Below are 20,744 nucleotides of genomic sequence, written 5' to 3'. Positions count from 1 at the left end.
CCACACCTGTGAAACAGACATAGTAACATTACTTTCCTCCTAATATTCTTTAAGGATCAATGAATTAATATTTATAAAGTCCTTAAAATAAAGGCTTGCCTAAATTTAAGAAATACTCAACAAATATTAGCTGTTTAATGTTATTATTACCTGATATACTGTCTCATCTGTATTATGCAACCAGTTTATACAAAATTCCACTTGATTTCTAGGAGACCCGCCAGCTCTAGGATTTCATGAACTGATTGCAGATGTTAGAATCTAGATGGAACCTCAGAGATCACCTAACTCTGTGTTCATCAAAGTTTGAAGAATCACCTGGGGAGCGTGTTAAAAATGGAGATGCCTGAGCCTCACCCCAGTCCAATGAAACCAGAATCTCTGGTGGTGGGCCTAGAGAAATGCATTTTTATCAAGCTCCAGGTGATTATTAAGCACGATAAAGTTTGGGAACTATTCATCATAGTCTAAAACCACAGGTCTGCCAATGAGAGTGCAAGGCCATAAAAGGTTAAGTAATTCTCCTTCGATGAAAGTAGAAAAAAGCCCATCTAGTTTGTGGAATGAAAGAATGGCCATACCTCACATCACCAGTGAAACACAAATGATTTCAAGGATGCTTCAATGATGCTGCGGGTCCAAGCTTTTGTACTGGAATAAAGGAAGGACGTGAGCTCAGATCAGGCTCAAAATTTGACTCCAGATCTGTTGGCAGGAGGACTGATCAAAGTTCTACCTAATTGCGGTCTCTCGTTTTATGGTGAAAACGTGAATCCCAATGAAGAATAGATCTCAGTCACTGAACAGCGAGTGACACTACTATAAACACACATCCACACCCTGAAAGACAAAGCAGCTTGCTCCTGATGAAGACATTTCTATTTTGTCTTGCCTATTTAATTTGACATTTGTCTTTTGGCAGAAGATGCATTATTGAGACAAGGAACAGAGATGATGTCTCCTTCCTTTTGGAACCACATGAAGAAATTTCGTTTTATTTTATTTTAGGGGTGAGCGGATATGTGAGTTGAGGGAAGATTTCCTGTATAATTACTTCTGAGATACATATTTCCATTTGAGGAAAAGCCATACAAGAAAATGAAGTCCATTCTTAATAAATCAGACTATTCATTTTATTCAAGGACCACTTCTATTTTTGAAAGCGAACATTGTCGATTCTGAGGTCAAACATAACAGTGGTATTAGACTACCACTCCCACTGATTAAATCATGTGACGGGAACAGAGCTCAATTTTAAATAAACAAAATTAAGACCTTTAAAAAAAAGATAATGGTACTGTATTTTCTGGTGAAGAACATATTTCCTAAATGAAAAAAAAAGACTTATCCACAATTGCTACTTGGAGAAATAAAAAAATTGTAGCATGTACAGAAAAACTCTGAGACTGTCTATCTGTTATAGTTGCCACAGTATTATAATTAAAGAGAAAAATTAATTACTAGAGTGTACACAGTGCAAATGGGCCCACTGACTTGTGCCATGATTGCCTTGTCCCCACACACCAGTGGGACAGGTTCCTGGGAGGGTGCGCCATAAATACATGCCCACGACAGGCTTGGCCTGGTGTCTGCATTGTGGAGAGGGTTTCCAAAAACAGTACTTTATCACTTTTCCTTTCATTCACAGGTTTGAGACAGAATCCTGCTGCCTTTTGGCATCCTCTCCACAATACCAGCAGTATGTAAGAGTGATATGGCCCACAAAAGAGTGACCACAATTGCAGTGTTCATAAGCAACCAAAGAATTTCATCTTGGGGTACACAACCTCTTGGGAATCACTAAGAATATCCTTTCATGTTCTGCGTCTTCCTCACTTCCATCTCCACCATTGCCATCCCATCAAATTCCTTCTTTACTCTGTATCAACTCTTTCCTTCTTTCTCACAGACTCTATAGCAAGCATTTCTGTTTGGCTTTGGTTTTGAAGTACTGTTAAGGCCAAAAGGTTGAAATGACCAAACACCTTGGCTTTGCTTTCTCATTCAACATAATTTTAAAACTCCATTTTAATCTTAAAGATCTCAAAGATACAGCGGTTGTTATATGGTTTTTCCTAGCTACGCAATTCATTTTGCATACTTCCATGGGGCCAGGTTGTTGGAGTATGCATCCCTTGCACAAATCACGGTGTACATTTCCCTGTGTGCTGTACTTCTCAGGCAATGGATCCATCTATAGCTACAATATATGAGGACGATTTCATCAAAGTTTGGATCATCTGCATTTCTTATATTCCTAGCACAATACTCACAAGTGGTATTCTGTGCCATATTTTCACCTGATTCAAAAATTTTATCATAAGTAGAATTAAACTGTTCATATTTGAGCCATAAAGGACAAATACCTTGCAGATACTTAAGGATTTAATAATATGTGTGATGCATATATTATATCTATGAACTTTGATTTTAAAACAATTGGAAATTGACTTTGGCATCACCAGTTCTTTACCAACCAGTGCTTAAGATAGTGAGACCTATATTCTGCATTCTCATCTATGTATTTCAGTATTAGTTTTGCTTAAAAAAAAGGTCTAATGTGAAGTCTCACATTTAGCTATTTTCCACAATGACTCAGTACTGTTTCTGCCATACTGGAAAAGACCATTCCTGCCCATCTTCTGTATGTGAATGAAATTGCCTTGAATCTCAAACCTCATCTTGTTAATGTGACCCATTCTCCTAATTTATTAAAACAGTGTTCAATTCTAGTTTTGTCAAGCTTAACGAACATGTTATTCTAGTAGAAAGGTCACTTATACAATGTTAAATCATTAGGACAAATCTTGGAAATATATTTAATGTGCAAGACTGGAAATACACTAATGTTAATTTGCTTTTTCAGTCAACATCCCAATCAGCTGTGCCTTCTTAAGATTTTATTAGTTTTTATATCACCAAGTTATATAAGAAAGAAAAATTGTCAAAATATATTGTGTCCTTTGCTTTTTTACTTTTGTGTCAAATTAAGACTGTTATAGAGGTCAATTAGATTAACCTGATAAGTCAGATGATACTTGTTATTGGTATTTCAATAACGTTTGTAGCAATATTCTAAATGCTAGTAAATTGATGTCTTGGTGGAAACTACATGCTTCGCAGATTGTTTGCAAAATAATTTCAGGCAATTAATTTAATTTTCTGTCATACTACTGTCACGTGACATATGGGCACATTTAAATAATATTTAATTATTCATTTAATGATTACATACCTAATTTGAAAACCTTAGATAAAATATGCAATAAAAATGAAGAGAAAAGAGTGGTTTCCTGGGCATTTAATAACATAAACTGCTCATGATAAGCAAAAATTAAAAATGACAATTCCAACCCTTTGAAATGTTATCTAATGTGTTATGTGTTAGAGAGGCTCTAGTCTATTTTAAAAATCATCAACACTTGAATTATAAATAAAAAATTTAGAAATAATTTCATTTACTTTCAAATATCAAATAATCTGAAGGAAAAAACTACAGAGATTTATTTTTTATGAAATAGGTATTTGTAGTTACTTTATCATCCACTTTTTTCAGTCAAAAGTGAATTAAACTATTACAGGACACCTTGTTAAGTAATTATATAGCAACATTGCTGTGCAATTAAATAGCCATCAGTCCCTGCAGCTGAGAAATTTCAGGTAATTATTCAAAGATAATTTAATAGGAGAATTACTGCATTCAAGCAAGCATTAGCTAGTAATCTACCTCAATTAAAGCATCCAATTAATTTCAGAACCTTGATAACAGTTGCCTTTGGCAAAACTATCCTTTCCCCTCATTTGATCTTACATACACAATATTCCTTAAACAGTGTATAAAGTTAATTTACTTCTTCTAAAAGAATAGTCTATTAATTCTCCTAAGAAATTAAACAAATGCAAGTATTAAAAATATTCCTTTTTCTTCTCTCTCTCTCATTTCTAACTTCTACCTAATCTCTTATGCAGAAACCGAATGAGGTAGATTCAGATTCTGCAGCATCAACTTCCTCAGTTTTCAGAGCAGAAAACTTCCTAGCAATCGAAACTCCCAAAAGGGGCTTTTGTTTTCAGATTGACTAGCTCATTAAACAAACTATCCTTGGGAAATGTGCCCTGTGAATTTGGTGGTGATGATGGTGGTGGAGGAAACACATAGGAGAAATACATTTTGGTTGTTTGAGAGTCTGCTAATCTTGCTGACACTTCAAGCTTTCAAACTGTTCCTTAACAGCCTTCCTGGGTTGGGCTCGTTCAAATCTACCGGTTTCTTGAATAACTCATTCAGCCTTTTTGAGCCTCGGGTATGGAACTGCCTGGTCCAGTGCAGGACATTACTAAAAGCCATGCTCAACCCAATTGTGAGTGTCCTCCTCGCCGGGTGTCTCACACTATTGGTCTTCCAGAAAGGAGAGCACATGGCCAGTATCTTGAGCTTACTTCCCTCAAGGCTGAATAAAAAGTAGTATAAGGTTGGTATAATGGGGAAAGTACATAAATTTGTTGGTGTGTGTTGTCAGATAATTAGAAATGCCAAAACAGATAAATGGTTTGCCTCTGGCCATCACTTTCAAAGCTCCGGGAGCTCTCATAACAGCTATGGAAAATGGATAAGAAAAGGCCACGAGGATGTCCACAGACGACTCAGGAATTATTACAGGCTCATCTCCCCACATCCTCATTCAGCAGCAACATTTGTCTTTGTCCCTTTAACTTTATCCTTCGGCTGCCTTTCTACCTTGAATTCCATTTGGAAAAATCCCCCAGCATGGCCTGTTTATTCTGCCTCTGACCTACCATTCTCTTAGGACCCAGCTATTAGTATTTCCCTGGGTGGGATAATATTGCATCTGCAGGTGATAAGTCCCCATCTAGCTCAGGCTCCTGGGACCTCACCCAACCCAACCCCCATCTGTCAGAGGAGGGGGACAGAATGGTTGCTAGAGGTTGTTGGGCTGGAAACATGTCGCCCAGGCCTGAATTAGGGTGAGGTGAGCAAGGCCGAGTCATGCAAATGATGGGTCAAATCTTACCTGTTTCTTTGGTATTGCTGCTGAACCAGCATCTAGTTTTTGGGTTTAAAATTGTTTTTCTGATACGGTTTAAGGTTTTGGAAATTCATGAGAGAAAAAATATTTTGGTCATCTACTTAATCTTAATTAACTTCAAACCCAATAAAGGCATTCCTAAATTTGTGGCTTCCCCAGTGAGGGCTGAGAGTTGAGTTCAGCAACTTCTGGTGTTGGCCACATAACAGGGAAGAGGACATACCCAGGGCATCTGGTATCATATCTGGCACATATGAGGTTCAAAGCATATCTATTACATGAATGAGTCTCTCTGATTTTCTCCCCAGTACCAGGCTTTACCCACTATGTGTCTTGGATGGTCTAATCAGTATACAGTTATACTGTTAACAAAGTTGTGTGAACCACTGGACCAATGCACTATTTCTTGTTACATTGAGATTAACCAACAGGAAAGACTAGTCTTTTTAAGGAAAACAAGCAAGCAAACAAAAGTACCAGTTTGAATGTTCTATATCTCAGTCCATTTGGACCGGAAACAATTTTTAAATTAAAAAAAAATAATAAAGGAGAAAATTAAATGAACTTCCTAAGAGAAATAAGTGATGATTCTTCTCATAAAGGAGTTTATTAGCATAACCTAATAAATATAGCAAATGTATTGATGAGGTCCAAGTTACAACTTGTAAGATTTTTCCACTTTGTTATTCAGGCATCATCAGTAACTGGCAATATTTGCTATCTAGAGTTGTGAGCCTATTGACACCCAGAGTCAAATTATACATCTATCAAACCCCTAATCATGAGTGTATTCTCAGTACATATAATCCAAATGATTAAAGTAGGTAATGATTTCTCCAAAACAACCACAAGATGCCCATAGGATTTAATTCACTCTATCTCAGTACCCCTTGCTATTCTAATTATTACTGCTTTTGGAGTTAAGTTACCTGTAATTTTCTTTTAGAATTACAAATGGTATACTTTGCTTTCTTATCATGTCATAGAACTCTGTTATTAACGACATTTTGGAAAAAACCTACAGAAGATTTAATAAGAAATTTTAAAGCCCCAGTGGATTTTCCACTGCTGCAAACTCCCTGCATCCCTTAAATAAAGCAGCCCATAACTGATTAATAAAAAGCTAAGTAATTTTGGTATTAATATGATCCCCTGGGAGACCCCCATAATCACAACTAGCAGACCAGTCACAGTATTGCTCAATTACATATCCAGGTAAATAATCTGCAAATCAACAAACTCTGTAAGGGGGTTTTCAGCATTTCTAATTTGTTAATCCATGATAAATGCCTCTCAGAGATCAGACACAGCCCAGGCCCTTTCATATTTTGAAACTCCTGGTTTGTTAAAATGCTTTAAAGCAGAGTAACCAAGGGTGTTTTCCATTTAAAATATAGCATGTAAAATGCTATATTTATAGCACTAATGCCTAACACATTAGTGCTATAAACACACACAAAATACAATGTTATATGATTGTCAATATAAAAATTATATTTATAAAACTGTCAATTTGCAGTGCACTCCAGGTGGCATGACTGGTACCAGGGCAATATAGTTTCCTTCTCTCTGACCTGTCTGGATATCTCTGTGATGAAACATATTAGCCTACAGGAGGCCTTTGGTGAGCACAGGGCCTGGGGACCCACTGTCCTCCCTCATCCCCGTTGGGTTGCAGTACATCTAGCCACTGCTGATGCAAAAATAAAAGACCCTGTCTCTGCCCTGCTCAAGTTGCTTTTGTTAAAAATTCCAAGAAAGGATGCATTATTGTCACCGAGAGGAACCCAACTCAGTGCTTAAATCATTCATCCTCTTCCAAAGTGTTCTTTTCTAAACCACATTTTTCTTCTCTCCTCAACCTGACCTCATTGAAGATTAGTGATTCTGCCTTGTTGAATTTTAAAAGTGTATTGTCATTACCCCTGACCCCAGTCTTTTTTTTTTTTGTAAGTAACTCTAATTCTTCTAAATTTCTTCTATGAGTCTTGGGCTATTTTATCCTCTGAAACAGTGAAATTATCACATTCAGTTCGTGAACTGAAAGACAGTAAAGAGAAATAAATGTGATTTGCACATTATTTTAACCTAAGGAATAAATGTGATTGATTTAATCACAAACATAGTGCAAAGTTCTCCTGTAAAGAAATATCACCATTTGCCTATCTCTTTATTAGATTATTGTAGAAGATACAAAAGAGAAGAAATAGTCCTTCCTATGGTATCTTTTTTTAAAAAAAATTAAAGTATAATTGACATAAAACATTAGTTTCATGTATACAACATAATGTTTCCATATTTGTATATACTGTGAAATGATCACAGGTAAGTTACCCTCTGAAACCATACAAAGTTATAAAATATGCAATATAATATTATTGACTATGGTCACCATGCTGTACATTACATCCCTATGACATTATTATTTTATGAATGAAAGACTGTACCTCTGTTACCAATTCTCCCCAGCCCCACCTCCAACTGTCCTACCTTCTGGCAACCACTATGCTGTTTTCTGTATCGAGTTTTATTTTGTTTTCTTCATTTGTTTTGTTTTTCATTTTCCACATATAAGTAAAATCACACACTATTTGCCTTACTCTGCCTGATTTATTTATATTTATACTCACTTAGCATAACACACTCAAGGTCCATCCATGTTGCCGCAAATTGCAAGATCTCATTCTTTATTATGGCTGAGTGGTATTCCATTGTATGTATATATATGCCACATCTTCTTTATCCAATCATCCATAGATGGGACACAGGTTGTTTTCATATCTTGACTATTGTGAATAATGCTGCAGTGAACTTAGGGGTGAAAATATCTTTTTGAATACCCAGAACTGAAATTGCTGGATCATATAGTATAGTTCAATTTTTAGTTTTTGAGGAAACTTCAGACTGTTTTACTAGAGCTATACCAATTTACATTCTCACCAACAGTGCACAATGGTCCTCTTTTTTCCACATTCTCAGCAACACATTATTTCTTGTCTTTTTGATAATAGCCATTCTAATAGGTGTCAGGTGCTATCTCATTGTGATTTTGATTGGCATTTCTCTGATGATTAGTAATGTTGAGCATCTTTTCATGTGCCTGTTGGGCCATTTGTATGTCTTCTTTGGAAAAATGTCTACAAATCCTCTGCCCATTTTTTAATTGGGTTGTTTGCTTTTTGTTACTGAGTTGTATGAGTTCTTTGTATATTTTTAGATATTAACCCCTCATTGGATATATGATTTGCAAACATCCTCTTCCATTCAGTAGGTTGCCTTTTCATTTTGTTGACACTTTCTTTCACTCTACAGAAGCTTTTTAGTTTAAGGTAGTCCCATTTGTTTATTTTACTGCCTGTTGCCCTTGCCTATGGAGTTAGATCCAAGGAATCATCACAAAGACTGAAGTCAAGGAGTTCAAGGCCAATGTTTTCTTATAGGAATTTTATGGTTTCAGGCCTTAGATTCAAGTCTTTAATCCATTTGAGTTAATTTTTGTGCTTAGTGTAAGATAGTAGTCTATTTCATTCTTTTGCATGTGGCTATACTATTTACCAACATCATTTATTGAAGAGACTGTCCTTTTCCCATTGTATATTCTTGCCTCCTCTGTTGTAAATAATTGAGCATATGTGTGTGGCTATATTTCTAGGCTCTCTGTTCTGTTCCATTGATCTATGTTTCTTTTTTTAATGCCACTACCATACTGTTTTGATTACTACAACTTTGTAATATAGTTTGAAATCATGGAGCATGATGTCTCCAGCTTTTTCTTCTTTTTCAAGATTTCTTTGGCTATTCAGGATCTTTTGTGATTTCACACAAATGTTAGAATTGTTTGTTCTATTTCTGTGAAAAATGCCATTGGAAGTATGGACATTTTAACAATATCAATTTTTCTAATCCATGAGCATGGAATGTTTTTCAGTTTATTTGTGTCTTCTTCAATTGTTTTTCCAACTTTTTCCCTGTGATAATTTTTTTTTTTTTTTTTTTTTTTTTGGCTACACTGTGTGGCTTGTGGGATCTTAGTTCCCCAACCAGGGATTGAACTGGGGGCCACGGCAGCAGAAGTGCCAAGTTCTAACCACTGGACCACAAGGGAACTCCCCTGTGATAATTTTTAAACTGAAGTATGGTTGACTTACAATATTATATTAGTTTCAAGTGTTAAAACATAATAATTTAATATTTTTACAGATTATATTCCATATAAAATTATAAAATATTGACTATATTCCCTGTGCTGAACATTACATCCTTGTAACTTATTTATTTTATACCTAGTATTTTATACCTCTTAATCTCTTTCATCTATTTTGCCTCTCACCCCAGCCTTCTCTTCCCTGCTAACCATACTCAGCCATAAAAAAGGATGAAATTTTGGCTGAGTAATATTCTACTCTATATACATGCCACATCTTCTTTATCTATTCATCTGTTGATGAACACTTAGGTTGCTTCCATATCTTGGCCGCTGTAAATAATGTTCCTATGAACACTAGGGTGCATATACTGTTTCAAAATAGTGTTTCCATTTTCTACAGATAAATATACAGGAGTGGAATTGCTAGATAGTATGGTAGGTCTATTTTTAACTTTTTGGGGAACATCCATACTCTTTTCCACAGTGGCTGCACCAATATACATTCCCACCAAGAGTGTACTGGGATTCCCTTTTCTCTACGTCCTAACACTTGTTATTTCTTATCTCTTTGACAATAGTCATTCTGACAGGTGTGAGTTGATATCTCATTGTGTTTTTGATTTGTATTTCCCTCATCATTAGTGATATTGAGCATCTTTTCATGTGTCTGTTGGCCATCTGGATGTCTTCTTTGGAAAGATGCCTATTCAGGTCCTCTACCCATTTTTAAATTGGGTTGTTTGTGTGTGTGTTTTTTTTAATGTTTAGTTGTATGAATTCTTTGTATGTTTTGCATATTAATTCCTTATCAGATATATCATTTGCAAATATCTTCTCCCATTCAGTAGGCTGCCTTTTCGTTTTAGTAATGGTTTCCTTCACTGTGCAACAGCTTTTTAGTTTGTGTCCCCATTTACTTATTTTTACTTTTGTTGCCCTTGCAAGAAAAGTCATATCCAAAAAAATATTGCTAAGATTGATTTCAAAGAGCATACAGCCTATGTTTTCTCCTAGGGGTTTTGTGGTTTCAGGTCTTGTATTTAATCTTTATCCCATTTTGAGTTTATTTTTGTATATAGTGTGAGAAAATGGTCAATTTTATTCTTTTACATGTAGCTGTCCAATTTTTCCAATGCCACTTATTGAAGAGACTGTCTTTTCCCCATTCTTCATTCTTGTTACTTTTGTCATAGATGAATTGACCATATGTGCATGGGTTTATTTCTGAGCTCTCTATTCTGCTCTATTGTGTCTGTTTTTGTGCCAGTAACGTACTCTTTGATTACTACAGCTTTGTAGTATACTTAAAATCAAGGAGCATGATGCCTCCAGCTCTGTTCTTCTTTCTCAAGATTGCTTTGGCTATTTGGGGATTTTTGTGATTCCATACACATTTTAGACTTATTTCTTCTAGTTCTGTTAAAAATGCCAATGGACTTTTCAAAGGGATTGCACTGAATCTGTAGATTAGTTTGGGTAGTACTGACATTTTAACAATATTAATTCATAAATCCATGAGCCAAGAATATCTTCAATTTTTTGTTTTGTCTTCAATTTCTTTCATCATGTCCTATAGTCTTCAGAGTACAAGTCTTTCACTTCCCTGGCTAAATTTATTCCTAGAAATTTTATTATTTTTGGTGTAATGGTAAATGGGCTTGTTTTCTTAATTTCACTTTCTGATAGTACATTATTGGTATATAGAAATGCAATAGATTTTTGTATATTAATTTTGTATCCTGAAACTTTACTGAATTCATTTATTAGTTCTAGTAGTTTTTGGTAGAGTCTTTAGGGTTTCCTATATATATAGTATCATGTTATCTTCAAATAGTGACAGTTTTACTTCTTTCTTTCTAATTTGGATGTCTTTTATTTCTTTTTCTTGTCTGATTGCTGTGGCTAGGACTTCCAATACTATCTTGAATAAAAGTAGTGAGATGGGCATCCTTGCCTTGTTCCTGATCTTAGAGGAAAATCTTTCAGCTTTTCATTATTAAGTATGCTGATGTATGGATAAAAAAAAAAGACTCATCTATATGCTGCTTACCTCAAAACTCAACCCAGAGCTAAAGACACACACAGACTGAAGGAATGGAAAAAGATATTCCATGTAAATGAAAAGAGAAAAAAAGCTGGGGATAGCAGTACTCATATCAGACAAAATAGAATTTAAAACAAAGACTACAACAAAAGACAAAGAAGGACTTTATATAATGATAAAGGGATCAATCCAAGCGGAGGATATAACATTCAAGAAACATATGCACGTAATATGGGAGCACCTAAATATATAAAGCAAATATTAACAGACATAATGGGAGAAATTGACAGTAATACAATAATAATACACCACTTAAATCAATGGATAGATCAAGACAGAAAATTGATAAGGAAATAGTGGACACATTAAACCAGATGGACTTAGGATAGCTATAAAACATTCCAACCAAAAATAGCAGATTACACATTATTTTCACGTGCACATGGAACCTTATCCAGAATAGATCACATGCTAGGCCACAAAACAAGTCTTAACAAATTTAAGAAGATTGAATTATATCAAGCATCTTTTCTGACCACAATAGTGTGAAACTAGAAATCAATTACAGGAAGAAAAATGGAAAAACACAAACCCGTGGAGACCAAACAACATGCTACTTAAAAACCAATGGATCAATGAAGAAATAAAAGAGGAAATGAAAAAATACTTTGAGACAAATGAAAATAGAAACATAACTTTCCAAAATCCCTCAGACATAGCAAAAGCAGTTCCAACAGGGAAATTTATAGTGGTACAGATCTACCTCAAGAAACAAGAAAAATCTCAAATAGACAACCTACCTTTACATTTAAGGGAATCAGAAAAAGAGCAAAGCCTAAAGTCAGCAGAAGGAAGGAAATAATAAATATCAGAGTGGAAATAAAATAGAGATTTAAAAAAAACAATAGAAAAGATCAATGAAAATCCTAAGAGCTGGTTTTTTGAAATGATAAAACTTTAGCCAGACTCATCAAGAAAAATAGAAGGCCCAAGTAAACACAATTAAAAATGAAAGAGCCATTACAATCAATATCACAGAAATACAAACAACCATAAGAGAATATTATGAAGAGCTATATGGCAACAATTGGACAACTAGAAGAAATGGATAAATTCCTAGAAACACACAGTCTTCCAAGACTGAATCTGGAATAAATAGAAAATCTGAACAGACTGTGCTTCTCATTTCTCCTTCAAACTGAATGATAGCCTTGCTGGGTAGAGTATCCTTGGTTGTAAGTTTTTTCCTTTTAGCAGTTTAAATTTATCTTGCCACTCCCTTCTGACCTGAAAAATTTCTACAGAAAAAAATCACTTGATAGCCTTATGGGGGTTCCCTTATATGTGACTCTTTGTTTTTCTCTTGCTGCCTTTAGAATTCTCACTTTATTTTTAACTTTTGCCACTTTAATTATGATATGTCTTGGTATGGGTCTCTTTGGGTTCATCTTGTTTGGGACTCTCTGTGATTCCTGTACCTGGATATCTATTTCCGTCTTCAGATTAAGAATGTTTTCAGTCATAATTTCATCAAATACATTTTTCTGGCCCTTTCTCTCTTTCTTGTCCTTCTGGGACCCCTATAATTTGAATGTTAGTATGCTTGATGTTGTCCCAGAGGTCCCTTAAACTATCCTTATTACTTTTTTAGTGTTCTGATTGAGTAATTTCCACTATTCTTTCTTACAGGTAGCTTATGCAGTCTTCCATGTCACCTAATCTGCTGTTAATTCCTTCCAGTGTATTCTTCATTTCAGTTATTATATTCTCAGTTCTGATTGGTTCTTTTTTTATATTTTCTAGTTCTTTGCTGAAGTTCCCACTGTGTCCCTCTATTCTTCTCTCAGGGCGTGCTGGTGGATGTCACCTTGTTGGAGGATAGGGCTGGAGTCAGAGAGGCTAGAACTGGAGACTGGTACAAGCCAGGGCTTCTCCCAGGCAAGATGATAGTTGCTACCCTGTTGGGGGCATGGATGGGGCCTGAGGGGCTATATCAGGAGCCCTCGGGGAGTTGGCCTTCTTTCCAGGGTGGTGGTGATCTCTATGTTGGTTGGGGGCGGGGCCAGGGCCCATGGGGCTGGAGCCACAGTTCTGAGCTAGTTTTGCTTCTCCCTAGTGTATGCCATGGTGTTCTCCACCTGGCTGGGAGTAGAGTGGAGCAAAAGTGCAAGAGCAGGAGCCCAGTGCAGGCTGAGGAGGTGAGGGAGGGATGTTGGGGTGGTCCTGGAAGCTGGCCAGGGCACTAGGCAGTTTTCAGTCTGCTGCCTCTGCACTGGACTGGGAGCAAGCAATTCTGTGTGTGTGCTTTTGAAGACCAGAGTCTCAATTTCCCATAGCCCTCTGGTAAGCTCCACTGGTTTTCGAATCAGCAAGGGGGGCTAATCTTCCCAGTGCTGGATTCCATGACCGAGGTACCCAATATGGGGCTTGAGCCCCTCACCCCTAGGGAGGATCCCAGAGACTGTGGTATCCCCCTCCTTTTCTGGGTCACCCACCAGGGTTGTGTGTCTTGACTAGATCACTCCTCCTCTCCTACCAGACTCCATGTGGTTCTTTCTTTATAATCTTGGTTGTAGAGCTGTTCTGCTAGTCTTCCTGTCATTCTCAGAGAGAACTGCTCTCTATATAGTTTGATGTGTTTGTGGGGGAAGGTGAACTCAGGGTCTTCCTACTCCACCATCTTGATTCCACCTTCCTCCCAACAAAACCTCCACAATTTTCTGTTTGTTTCATCTCAGTGTCACTTCACTTGAAGCTGTACCTCTTCTTCAATTTCATCAGTGTCTTATAGTTTTCAGTGTACAAGTCTTTCATATCATTGGTTAAATTTATTTCTAGGCATTTTATTCTTTCTGATGCAATTGTAAATGGGATGATTTTCTTAATTTTTCTTTTGGATAGTTCATTGTTAGTGTACAAAAATGCAACAAATTTTTGTATATTGATTTTGTATCCTGCAACATTACTGAATTTGTTTATTAGTTCTAACAGTTTTTTGGTGGAGTCTTTAGAGTATTCTATATAAAGTATCTTGTCATTTGCAAATAGTGACAGTTTTACTTCTTTCTTTCCAATTTCACTATATTTCTTTTTCCTAATTGCTGTGCCAATACAATGTTTAATAAAAGTAACAATACTGGGCATCCTGTTTTGTGCCTAATCTCAGAGGAAGAGGCTTCAGCTTTTCACATGATGTTACCTGTGGGTTTCTCATATATGGCCTTTATTACCTGAAGTATGTTCCCTGTGTATATACTTTGTTAAGAGTTTTTATCATAGACAGATGCTGAATTTTGTCAAATGCTTTTCTGCATCTATTGAGATAATCAAATGATTTTTATCCTTTATTTTGTTAATGTGGTTTATCATGTTGATTGATTTGTGGATACTGAACCATACTTGCTACCCTGGAATAAATCCTACTTGATCACGATATATGTCCTAATGTATTATTGAATTTGGTAAGTTAATTTTTTGTTGAGGATTTTTGTATCTATGTTCATTATGGATATTGACCTGTGATTTTCTTTTTTTGTGGTGTCATTGTCTGGTTTTAGTATCAGAATAATACTGGCCTTATAAAAGAAGTTTGGAAGTGTTCCTTCCTCTTTAAACTTTTGGAACAGTTTTTGAAGGACAGGTAGTAAGTCTTCTTGGAGTGTTTGGTAGAATTCAGCAGTGAAACCGTCTGGTCCTGGACTTTTGGTTGTTGGAGGGTTTTTGAGTACTGATTCAATCTTTTTACTAGTAGTCAGTCTATTCAGATTTTCTATTTTTTTTTTATGATTCAGTCTTGGAAGATTGTATGTTTCAAGAAATTTATCGATTTTTATTCTAGGTTGTCCAATTTGTTGGCATAAGATTGTTCACAGTAGTCTCATGATCCTTCATATTTCTTTGGTATCAGTTGTAACTTCTCTTTCCTTTCATATTTTGTTTACTTGAGCCCTCTTTTTATTTTGGTCAGTATCGCTAAGGTTGGTCACTTTGGTTTATCTTTTCAAAGAACCAGCATAGTTTCTTTGATCTTTTCTCTTCCTTTTTTAGTCTCTATTTCATTTTTTCTACTCTGATCTTTAGCATTTCCTTTCTTCCACTAATTTTGGACTTCATTTGTTCTTCTTTTTCTAGTACCTCTAGGTGTGAAGTTAGATTGTTTGAGATTTTTCTTGTTTCTTGAGTTAGGCCTGTATTGATATACACTTCCTTTTTAGAACCACTTTTGCTGCATCCCATCAACTTTGGTATATTTTATTTCTGTCTTCATTTGTCTATCTGTATTTTAAAATTTCTTTTTGGATTCTTTAATGATACATTGCTTATTTAGTAGCATGTTGTTTAATCTCCACACATTTGTGATTTTTCCAGTTTTATTTTTGTAATTGATATCTAGTTTCATACCATTGTGGTTTAGAGGTGATGCTTGATAGAATTTCAGTCTTTTAAAATTTATTGAGGGACTTCCCTGGTGGTACAGTGGATAAGATTCCATGCTCCCAATACAGGGGGCCTGGGTTCAATCCCTGGTCAGGGAACTAGATCCCACATGCATGCAACAACTAAGAGTTCGCATGCCACGACTAAGGAGCCTGCATACCGCAACTAAGGAGCTGGCGAGCCACAACTAAGGAGCCCGCAAGCCACAACTAAGGAGCCTGCCTGCCACAACTAAGACCTGGTGCAACCAAATAAATATTTAAAAAATAAAATAAAATTTATTGAGACTTTCGTGGCCTATCTTATGCTCTATCCCAGAGAATGTTCCATGTACATTTGAGAAGAATGTGTATTCTGCCGCTTTTGGATGAAATATTCTGTATATATCTCTTAAGTTTATTTGGTCTAACATGTCATTTAAGGTGCTATCAGTTAAGGCTGATGTGTCCTTATTGATTTTCTGTCTGGATGATCTAGCCATTGATGTAAGTGGGGTGTACAAGTCCCCAGCAATATTGTATTGCTGTCAATTTCTCCCTTTAGGTCTTTTAATATTTGTTTTATATTTTTTGGTGTTCCTAAGTTGGGTGCATATATATTTATAAATGTTATATCTTGATGGATTGACTCCTTTATCATTAGGTAACACCCTTCTTTGTTTTTCATTATAATCTTTGTTTTAAGGTCTATTTTGCCTGATATGAGATGACTAAACCAGCTTTCGTTTTGTTTCCATTTGCACAGAGTATCTTTTTCCATCCCTTCATTTTTCAGTCTCTATGTGTCCTTACTTCTGAAGTGAGTCTCTTGTAGGCAGCATATAGCTGGGCCCTGTTTTTTAATCCACTCATCCACTCTGTATCTTTTGATTTCATAGTGCCCACTACCTCCTTTTTTTCATAGGAGAAATTGACAGCAATACAATATTGTTGGGGACTTGTACACCCCACTTACATCTTATTTTTCTTTATTTTATTGCAAGCAAGTATGATCATATTGCCATATTTTTATATATTTATTGGTCATTAAGATTTCTTCTGTAAATTGCCTATTTGTTTCCTTTGTCCATTTTTTGATGAGATATTGAGCTATTGCTTATGGTTTTTTTTTTTTTTGGTGGTACGTGGGCCTCTCACTGTTGTGGCCTCTCCCGTTGCAGAGCACAGGCTCCAGACGCGCAGGCTCAGCGGCCATGGCTCATGGGCGTAGCCGCTCCGCAGCATGTGGGATCTTCCCGAACCGGGGCACGAACCCACGTTCCCTGCATCAGCAGGCGGACTCCCAACCACTGTGCCACCAGGGAAGCCCCTCCTTATGGTTTTCAAATCAGTTTGTGCACTAGGGATTTCAGCCTTTAATCCATCACATAAGAAAATATTTCCTTTAGTTTTTTTTGTGGTAAATATACATAAAATTTGCCATGTTCACCATGTTTAAGTGTTTAATTCATTGGCATTAATTATATTCAGAACGTTGTGCAACCATCACTACTACCTAGTTCCAAAAGTTTTTCATCATCCCAAACATAAACTTTGTACCCATTAAGAAATAAGTCCCCCTTCTTTCCTCCCCTAGTCCCTGGTAACCTCTAATCTACTTTCTGTCTCTATGAATTTACCTATTCCAGACACTTCTATATATGCAAGGAATCAAACAATATTTGCCTTTTGGTGTCTGGCTTATTTTCACTAAGCATGTTTCTAAGATATATTCATGTTCTAGCATGTATCAGAACATCATTCCTTTTTTCTTTTTTTTCTATTTATGTACCACATCTTCTTTATCCATTCCTCTGCCGATGGGCATCTAGGTTGCTTCCATATCCTGGCTATTGTAAACAGTGCTGCAATGAACATTGGGGTGCACGTATCATTTTGAATTATGGTTTTCTCTGGATATATGCCCAGGAGTAGGATTGCTGCGTCGTATGGTATCTCTATTTTTAGTTGTTTAAGGAATCTCCATACTGTTCTCTATAGAGGCTGTACCAATTTACATTCCCACCAACAGTGTAGGAGGGCTCCCTTTTCTCCACACCCTCTCCAGCATTTATTGTTACTAGATTTTTTGATGATGGCCATTCTGACTAGTGTGAGATGATATCTCATTGTAGTTTTGATTTGCATTTCTCTACTGATTAATGATGTAGAGCATTCTTTCATGTGTTCGTTGGCAGTCTGTATATCTTCTTTGGAGAAATGTCTATTTAGGATTTCTGCCCATTTTTGTATTGGGTTGTTTGTTTTTTTGTTATTGAGCTGCATGAGCTGCTTATAAATTTTGGAGATTAATCCTTTGTCAGTTGCTTCATTTGCAAATATTTTCTCCCATTCTGAGGGTTGTCTTTTGGTCTTGTTTATGGTTTCCTTTGCTGTGCAAAAGCTTTGAAGTTTCATTAGGTCCCATTTGTTTATTTTTGTTTTTATTTCCATTTCTCTAGGAGGTGGGTCAAAAACGATCTTGCTGTGATTTATGTCATAGACTGTTCTACCTATGTTTTCCTCTAAGAGTTTGATAGTTTCTAGCCTTACATTTAGGTCTTTCACCCATTTTGAGCTTATTTTTGTGTATGGTGTTAGGGAGTGATCTAATCTCATACTTTTACATGTACCTGTCCACTTTTCCCAGCACCACTTACCGAAGAGGCTGTCCTTTCTCCACTGTACATTCCTGCCTCCTTTATCAAAGATAAGGTGACCATATGTGCGTGGGTTTATCTCTGGGCTTTCTATCCTGTTCTATTGATCTATCTTTCTGTTTTTGTGCCAGTACCATACTGTCTTGATTACTGTAGCTTTGTAGTAGAGTCTGAAGTCAGAGAGCCTGATTCCTCCAGCTCCGTTTTTCGTTCTCAAGATTGCTTTGGCTGTTCGGGGTCTTTTGTGTTTCCATACAAATTGTGAAATTTTTTGTTCTAGTTCTGTGAAAAATGGCAGTGGTAGTTTGATAGGGATTGCATTGAATCTATAGATTGCTTTGGGTAGTAGAGTCATTTTCACAATGTTGATTCTTCCAATCCAAGAACACGGTATATCTCTCCATCTATTTGTATCATGTTCAATTTCTTTCATCATCGTCTTATAATTTTCTGCATACAGGTCTTTTGTCTCCTTAGGTAGGTTTATTCCTAGATATTTTATTCTTTTTGTTGCAATGGTAAATGCGAGTGTTTTCTTGATTTCAGTTTCAGATTTTTCGTCATTAGTGTATAGGAATGCCAGAGATTTCTGTGCATTAATTTTGTATCCTGCTACTTTACCAAATTCATTGGTTAGCTCTAGTAGTTTTCTGGTAGCATCCTTGGGATTCTCTATGTACAGTATCATGTCATCTGCAAACAGTGATAGCTTTACTTCTTCTTTTCTGATTTGGATTCCTTTTATTTCCTTTTCTTCTCTGATTGCTGTGGCTAAGACTTCCAAAACTATGTTGAATAAGAATGGTGAGAGTGGGCAACCTTGTCTTGTTCCTGATCTTAGCGGAAATGCTTTCAGTTTTTCACCATTGAGGACGATGTTGGCTGTGGGTTTGTCATATATGGCCTTTATTATGTTGAGGAAAGTTCCCTCTATGCCTACTTCCTGCAGGGTTTTTATCATAAATGGGTGTTGAATTTTGTTGAAAGCTTTCTCTGCATCTATTGAGATGACCATATGGTTTTTCTCCTTCAATTTGTTAATATGGTGTATCACATTGATTGATTTGCGTATATTGAAGAATCCTTGCATTCCTGGAATAAACCCCACTTGATCATGATGTATGATCCGTTTAATGTGCTATTGGATTCTGTTTGCTAGAATTTTGTTGAGGAGTTTTGCATCTATGTTCATCAGTGATATTGGCCTGTAGTTTTCTTTCTTTGTGACATCCTTGTCTGGTTTTTCTATCAGGGTGATGGTGGCCTCACAGAATGAGTTTGAGAGTGTTCCTCCCTCTGCTATACTTTGGAAGAGTTTGAGAAGGATAGGTGTTAGCTCTTCTCTAAATGTTTGATAGAATTCACCTGTGAAGCCATCTGGTCCTGGGCTTTTGTTGTTGGAAGATTTTTAATCACATTTCTAATTTCAGTGCTTGTGATTGGTCTGTTCATATTTTCTGTTTCTTCCTGATTCAGTCTTGGCAGGTTGTGCATTTCTAAGAATTTGTCCATTTCTTCCAGGTTGTCCAATTTATTGGCATAGAGTTGCTTGTAGTAATCTCTCATGATCTTTTGTATTTCTGCAGTGTCAGTTGTTACTTCTTTTTCATTTCTAATTCTATTGATTTGAGTCTTCTCCCTTTTTTTCTTGATGAGTCTGGCTAATGGTTTATCAATTTTGTTTATGTTCTCAAGGAACCAGCTTTTAGTTTTATTGATCTTTGCTATCGTTTCCTTCATTTCTTTTTCATTTATTTCTGATCTGATCTTTATGATTTCTTTCCTGCTAACTTTGGGGTTTTTTGGTTCTTCTTTCTCTAATTGCTTTAGGTGCAAGGTTAGGATGTTTATTCGAGATGTTTCCTGTTTCTTAAGGTAGGATTGTATTGCTATAAACTTCCCTCTTAGAACTGCTTTTGCTGCATCCCATAGGTTTTGAGTCATCGTGTCTCCCATTGTCATTTGTTTCTAGGTATTTTTTGATTTCCTCTTTGATTTCTTCAGTGATCACTTCGTTATTAAGTACTGTATTGTTTAGTCTCCACGTGTTTGTATTTTTTACAGATCTTTTCCTGTAATTGATATCTAGTCTCATAGTATATGGTCGGAAAAGATACTTGATACAATTTCAATTTTCTTAAATGTACCAAGGCTTGATTTGTGACCCAGGATATGATCTATCCTGGGGAATGTTCCATGAGCACTTGAGAAAAAAGTGTATCCTGTTGTTTTTGGATGGAATGTCCTATAAATATCAATTAAGTCCATCTTGTTTAATGTATCATTTAAAGCTTGTGTTTCCTTATGTATTTTCATTTTGGATTATCTGTCCACTGGTGAAAGTGGGGTGTTAAAGTCCCCTACTATGAATGTGTTACTGTCAATTTCCCCTTTTATGGCTGTTAGTATTTGCCTTATGTATTGAGGTGC

General features: G+C 36.2%; 1 protein-coding gene across 1 annotated transcript in view; it reads right to left on the bottom strand.

The window, feature by feature from the left end:
• SOX2 (SRY-box transcription factor 2) overlaps positions 1 to 20,744 on the bottom strand; it is a 592,096-nt gene that overhangs the window by 285,433 nt on the left and 285,919 nt on the right. The gene's annotated exons all lie outside the window — the stretch shown is intronic.

This window comes from Pseudorca crassidens, chromosome 5, assembly GCF_039906515.1.
Source record: "Pseudorca crassidens isolate mPseCra1 chromosome 5, mPseCra1.hap1, whole genome shotgun sequence".
Taxonomy (NCBI): domain Eukaryota; kingdom Metazoa; phylum Chordata; class Mammalia; order Artiodactyla; family Delphinidae; genus Pseudorca; species Pseudorca crassidens.
This window is presented reverse-complemented; position numbering and strand designations above follow the sequence as displayed.